Source organism: Hyla sarda, chromosome 9 (genome assembly GCF_029499605.1).
Source record: "Hyla sarda isolate aHylSar1 chromosome 9, aHylSar1.hap1, whole genome shotgun sequence".
In the NCBI taxonomy this organism is placed as follows: domain Eukaryota; kingdom Metazoa; phylum Chordata; class Amphibia; order Anura; family Hylidae; genus Hyla; species Hyla sarda.
In genome coordinates, this window is record NC_079197.1 from 91558995 (window position 1) to 91565314 (window position 6320).

Genomic DNA, 6320 nt, shown 5'->3' on the forward strand with positions numbered 1-6320 from the left:
GGCAAGTACAGAGGTGACCAAGAACTTAGACTGAGCTCCATCTGTGTGCAGATGGGAGAAACTTCTTATGGCAGAGTAACCATAAAGAAGCCTCTCCTCAGTTAAAGACACATATATGCCTGTCTGGGGTTACTGTCTAGGGTACTCTGCCCCTAAGCATCTTATCCCCTATCCAAAAGATAGGGGATAAGATGTCTGATTGCCAGGGGTCCCAGCAGCCGAACCCCCGCAGGCCGCCACTGCAGCATTCTGAACATGGAAACTTGGAGCTTCTGTGTTCATGATGTCATGCCATACTCTCTCCATTCATGTCCATGGGCAGGGACATGACACCTACTACATAGCCCTCATGCCTCTGCCCATAGACATGAATTGAGGGGGTGGGACGGCTGTGGTCCCTCGTCATCTGGAATGGAGCGGAGTTCGCTCCATATAACGGATGACTGGGGTGCCGCACTGGAGATCATGGGGGGTCCCAGCAGCCGGACCTCCCCAATTAGACATCTTATCCCTTATCCTTTGGATAGGGGATAAGATGTTTAGGGGCAGAGTACCCCTTTAAAAATAGAAATGAAGAGGGAACTTATTGACCTCAATTCTAAGAGTTATGTCCGGAAAAAGCAAGTCACACTTCATAACCTACATAATACCATCCCTTCAGTGAAGCATCATACTGTGGGGATCTTTCTCTCATTGGAGGCTGTAATCATTGCCAAAGGTTATTCAAATAAGTAAAGTAAATAGTCTAAATACTTATATTGATGCAATGTTTTAGTTTTTCCTTTGCAACAAATAAGCTAAGATTTCTGACATTCTGTTTTCACTTTGTCATTATGAGGTATTGAGGGCAGAATGACAAAGGCTGCAACATAAGGGTCTGAAGAAGTTCCAAATACATTGTCTACGTTCATGGGGCTGAGATGCAGTACTGGGAACATATGCATGTACCCAGTATCTGCTTTGCATGGATGTACAGATATTTTGTGGGAGTTCAGACCCTAATGAAAATACATTTATGAGCTGTGTTAGGAATAGACCATTTAATGTCAACTATGTATTACATAAACTGAAATGAATTCATTGTCACATATTCAGATGAGATAAACCAAGCCTACATGTCAAAAGATGTTTTAACCTTAGGTTACTAAGTCCGAACCTATCCAATCACACAGCAAAAAAAAAAAAAATCTATGTCCTAAACACTCAACAAAACACATTCATAATCTATATATACAATAGTGCAGGACATATTTAAGACTTGGAAAAATCTTTACTGAATTATGCACAAATTTAGATAAAACCGCATAAGTCTAGCGACGCAAAAGAGGTAACCGAACGCATTACCAATATATACAAACATGAAATAACAGAAAGTCACACATAAAAAGCAAAATGATAATCACAATACGAAAAATAAATAAGGTGCTAATCCTACATATAAAAAGTATACTCCCATATCAATAGAACAGTTAGTATAGAAATAAAACTAAGGTGAGGTGCAACAGACAAATAATGGATTCAACACCCATCAAAGCACAGCGATAATTTGGGTAAATAAAACAAGTAATAAACAGTACATACATAATACAGACAAGTGTCTAGACTAAACTAAACCATCCGATATACATTCCACACACAAATGTGATAAAGTACAACTGGGTTTCCATTCAGTTGGGTGTCTAATTTCTCTGCTTTACAAATCATTTTATCTTTGTTTTTTTTCTTTACGACTGATCCTTTGATATGACAATATGCTCTTTATATGTAGGATTGCACCTATCAATTAATTAATTAATTTTTTTGTTGTTGTTCATAATATAATACAGATTATTTGAAGTAGAAAGTGTGTCCATTGTCCTGCACAATGCTACATATAGGTAATTAAAGTCTTAAGTAACAAATCAAACTCTCTTGAAGCTGTTATATTAATGGAATGCTATAATGCAATATTCATGTCATCTACTTTCTTCCAGTGACAAAACTGTACTCGAGTATAAGCCGAGTTTTTCAGCACGATTTTTCGTGCTGAAAACACCCCCCTCGGCTTATACTCGAGTGAACTCTCCGCCATCAGTGGTCTTCAACCTGCGGACCTCCAGAGGTTTCAAAACTACAACTCTCAGCAAGCCCGGACAGCCATCGGCATGCTGGGAGTTGTCGTTTTGAAACCTCTGAAGGTCCGCAGGTTGAAGACCACTGCGGCCTTCGTAATCATCCAGAACCCCACCCCCTCCTCCTTTTGTTTTGTACTCACCTCCGCTCAGCAGGACGTTAGGGTAAGCTGGTCCGGGCCATCTGTGCTGCAGGGACTGTCCGGTGGGGAGGGATAGTTGTTCCTGGCTGTCCATCTTCACCAGGGGGGGGGGGGCCTCTTCCCCGTGCTTCGCGCCCGGCCCCGGAATAACAACGTTGCCTTGACGACGACGCACAGGGACGTTGCTCATGAACGTCCCTGTGCGTCGTAGTCAAGGCAACGTCATTATTCCGGGGCCAGGCACGAAGCGTGGAGAAGAGGCCCCCCCCCGCCGGTGAAGATGGACAGCCCGGAACGACTATCCCTCCCCATCGGACGGTCCCTGCAGCACAGATGGCCCGGTCCAGCTTACCCTAACGTCCCACCGAGTGGAAGTGAGTACAAAACTAAAAGGGGGGGGGGTTCTGGATGATGACGAAGGCCGCATTGGTCTTCAACCTGCAGACCTCCAGAGGTTTCAAAACTACAACTCCCAGCATGCCCGGACAGCCGATGGCTGTCCGGGCATGCTGGGAGTTGTAGTTATGGAACATCTGGAGGGCCGCAGGTTGCAGACCACTGTAATCAGACATTGACAAGCGGTGATGATGAAGTGGGTGGTGTGGGATGATGACAGGGTAATAATGACAGGCGGTGATGATGAAGGGGGGTTGTGGGATGATGACAGGGGGATGATGACAGGCGGTGATGATGAAGGGGGTGTGTGGGATGATGACAGGGTAATGATGACAGGCGGTGATGATGAGGGGGGTGTGGGATGATGACAGGGGGATGATGACAGGCGGTGATGATGAAGGGGGTGTGGGATGATGACAGGGGGATTATGACCGGTGGTGATGATGAAGGGGGGATGATGACAGGGTAATGATGAAGGGGGGGATGATGACAGGCGGTGATGATGAAGGGGGGATGATGACAGGCGGTGATGATGATGAGGGGGTTAATGACGGGGGTCTGGATGATGACAGGGGGGTGATGATGCATTTCCCACCCTAAGCTTATAGTCGAGTCAATAACTTTTCCTGGGTTTTTAGGGTGAAATTAGGGGCCTCGGCTTATATTCGGGTCGGCTTATACTCGAGTATATACGGTATGCATTTTGAGATTTTGTTAAACAAATGCATTTATTATTTTGCAGATAACCATTGAAAAGAGCCAAGTCACGGGGTGAGATTATGAGAATGAGGCTTCCTCCTACATCCTGACCACCTGAGCCAGTTAAACTCTTTCCTTGATGTCAGGAATGACACAAACTGCTGATGGTGCAAAGAACTTTTACTAGAAAGAACAGATTTCTTTTCTTTTCCTTCAGTGCCTTATGGAACATTCTGAGTCTCACAACAATGCAAACTATCACTGAAATGCTATTGCTTTGCTTGAAAAAAAAAACTTTGACTGGCCACAAGACGAGATTCTCGTGTAAGAAAAATGTACTCATGTAAAGAACAAGTTCTCTAAAAGCCATTGATTATTAGCACTCTACGGAGATGCTCAGATGCTCTATATGCATTTTAAAGGTGCATTCACTCTTTCTTGTAGTAAATACAATCACTCACTGGGTACCATATTGTCTTGTCTCCATTGTAATGTTGATGTATGTTTCACTAAAATCACTCAGATTGCTGGTAAAATATGATCTTCTATGTCATGTAAACTAGGACTGAAAGCTTTAGATTAATATAGGTCTATTTATTGAAAGACTAAGTGGAAAGTAATGGCAAGAGAATGACACTGTTCTGACCCCATAACAGTCCATAAAAATGATAATGTGTTGCTGTTGTGTAACGGACCGGTTCTGTGTCTAAATTTATTTCACTGTGTATGTAGAGTGAATGCACTTTTAAATTTACAAGTGTTACATTATATGTATTATTGTTAGCAATGCTGTTGTATGTTATAAACAGCATTCTATTAGACTGGGACCTAACAGTGAGGGGTATGTATGAAGGATTTTACACCGTTTTTTTGACTGTGATTTGTCGCAATTTTCTTTATATGTTACTTTTTGCGACAATCAGTTGCTTTAAATGATTTAGAACATTATCACTGATTTGATGGTGTAAGTCGTGATTTCAGTTACAATCATGCAGTGGTTTGGAATTCGTTAATTGCGACTTTTCGATTTGGCGAAAATTTTGGTGCAAATACCTTCATTAAGGTGCAAATCCACACCAAAAATAAAATGACAGAGAAAATAGTTACAACAATAGACTGTAGAACGTTTAAACAGTGCCCAACCAGAGAGTGGAAAAAGGACCCTGAACAATAAAAGAAGCAACCTGATTGGTTGCTAGGGGAATATGCAACACTTTTCCAAGGCAGAGGTCTGGATGAATATCCCCCCCTAATGCACAAATTAAAATCAGCAAAAAAGGCCCTGGCTGTGCAAGTCCCAAGGTCAGATTTAACTGCCTCACAGTCAGAAAGTTCTGCCTGGAATTCTGGGGCAGGAGTCTGCGCCTTTAGTAGGGCGGCATTTGTGCCAAAATTACAAACTTGCGTGCGACAATTGATAATTTTGGTGCAACTAAGCTCCATTTGACGCAAAAAAAAACATATATAAAATCATACAATGCAACACCATTATTGATACATACCCCCCAGTGTCTTTTGGGTTCTTCCTAATGCTAAAATGTATTCATGGGAAAAAATAGCATCTGTTCTCATAAAAATCTATGGATGTGGCATTCAGGGGTAAAAAGAAAAAAAAACACAACCACAATTATTTCAGGTTATATATACATATATTTTTATACCTAAGATCTGGATAGCCACATAACTGAGATTAAGAGGTTATTTGATTACTGTATCCACAGCTTTCATTTGTCATGCTAGCTGAAACCTATGTATACAGCTCGTATATTAACTAAAATCGAGTATGTGAATTTATTACATTTAGATATATCACAGTATTTGTTGTTAAACTGGACATGCCAAAAACAGCAAATAGAAAGATATTTTAAAACTAGCCATATATCCTCTATCTGTTTGCTAACTTTACTGCCCAATAACAGTTTTCTTATAAACTATTACAATGTTAAGGGCAGACTTTTCATAGAAAACCCATTTATAATGTGAAATAACATGTATTAGCCAACTATACAATTTCCCTGCAAAAGAAATGTAGCATTACATAGCTGCCAATCTAATAATTGAATCCATATCTTGGCTAAACTGCATTTAATATTAATACACAAATTGCTAGAGTATAGGCAACTAGGAAACAAGACTTCATTAACTCCTAAGTGACATCTGCCATATATGTAGCAGATATGCACAGAACAATATAATGTGGGCTCCATATACCATTGATGGTGGCTGTGTTGAACAACTGAAACTCACCTACAGTGCCCGGGAACAAAGATAACACTGATACTGGCTAGGTAACACCTTAAACGCCATGGTGAATAGCAACCATAGCATATGAAAGGTTGAAAAGAAGGAGGGGTTTTCACTGTTACTTGTTCAGCCAACGCCCCCTGCCTGTGATGCAGTGCTAAGGAATGGTCATGGAAGCCCCTTACACCGCTCAAGTCCTGCCCCCCCCCCCCATGGCCCACCCTGACTCTACCCATATGCCCATGACTCCGCCTCCAGACCTAAATTAATATATTAATGCTATATTTAAATAATTTGGACATGTGTGATGAATGAGGCGAAACCACATATGTATCTGTTTAATTTTATTTGAAAAAGGGGAAAAGCGGGATGATTCAAACTTTTATTAGGGAAGGAGCTTATTCACATTGATTACTTTATTTTTTTCTTTTACACATTTTTTTCAAAATAATTTTATCCCTATAGGATATGATTTTGTCACTGTGGTAATGATTAGCCCGCTGGAGACCATTTCCCGCATTTAGGCATCTAAAGGGTTAATCGCCCGATCGGCAGCAGCAGGGCAACAATTCTCTGGTACACTATAGCGCTACTGCATACCTTTTGCTGGGAGAAAAGAGGGACAAGCCACACCCCTAATCTCCTTACTATTGGGGTGACACACTGTAACAAGCCTCCTCCTCATGTAATCTCATTACTACTGGGGTGACACACTGTAACAAACCTC

General features: G+C 41.5%; 1 protein-coding gene across 3 annotated transcripts in view; it reads left to right on the forward strand.

Annotated features, from left to right (window-relative positions):
• The window catches only part of GRIA3 (glutamate ionotropic receptor AMPA type subunit 3), a 386650-nt gene extending 382012 nt beyond the window's left edge, over positions 1–4638 (forward strand). For 2 of the 3 annotated variants that reach the window (XR_008847815.1, XR_008847816.1), the window contains exons 16-17: positions 1827–1877; positions 3393–4638. The gene's annotated coding sequence lies outside the window, so the exon portion shown is untranslated. The remainder of the gene's footprint in view (positions 1–1826; positions 1878–3392) is intronic. The other variant, XM_056539722.1, reaches the window with a different exon arrangement.
• The last annotated feature ends 1682 nt before the right edge of the window (positions 4639–6320 follow it).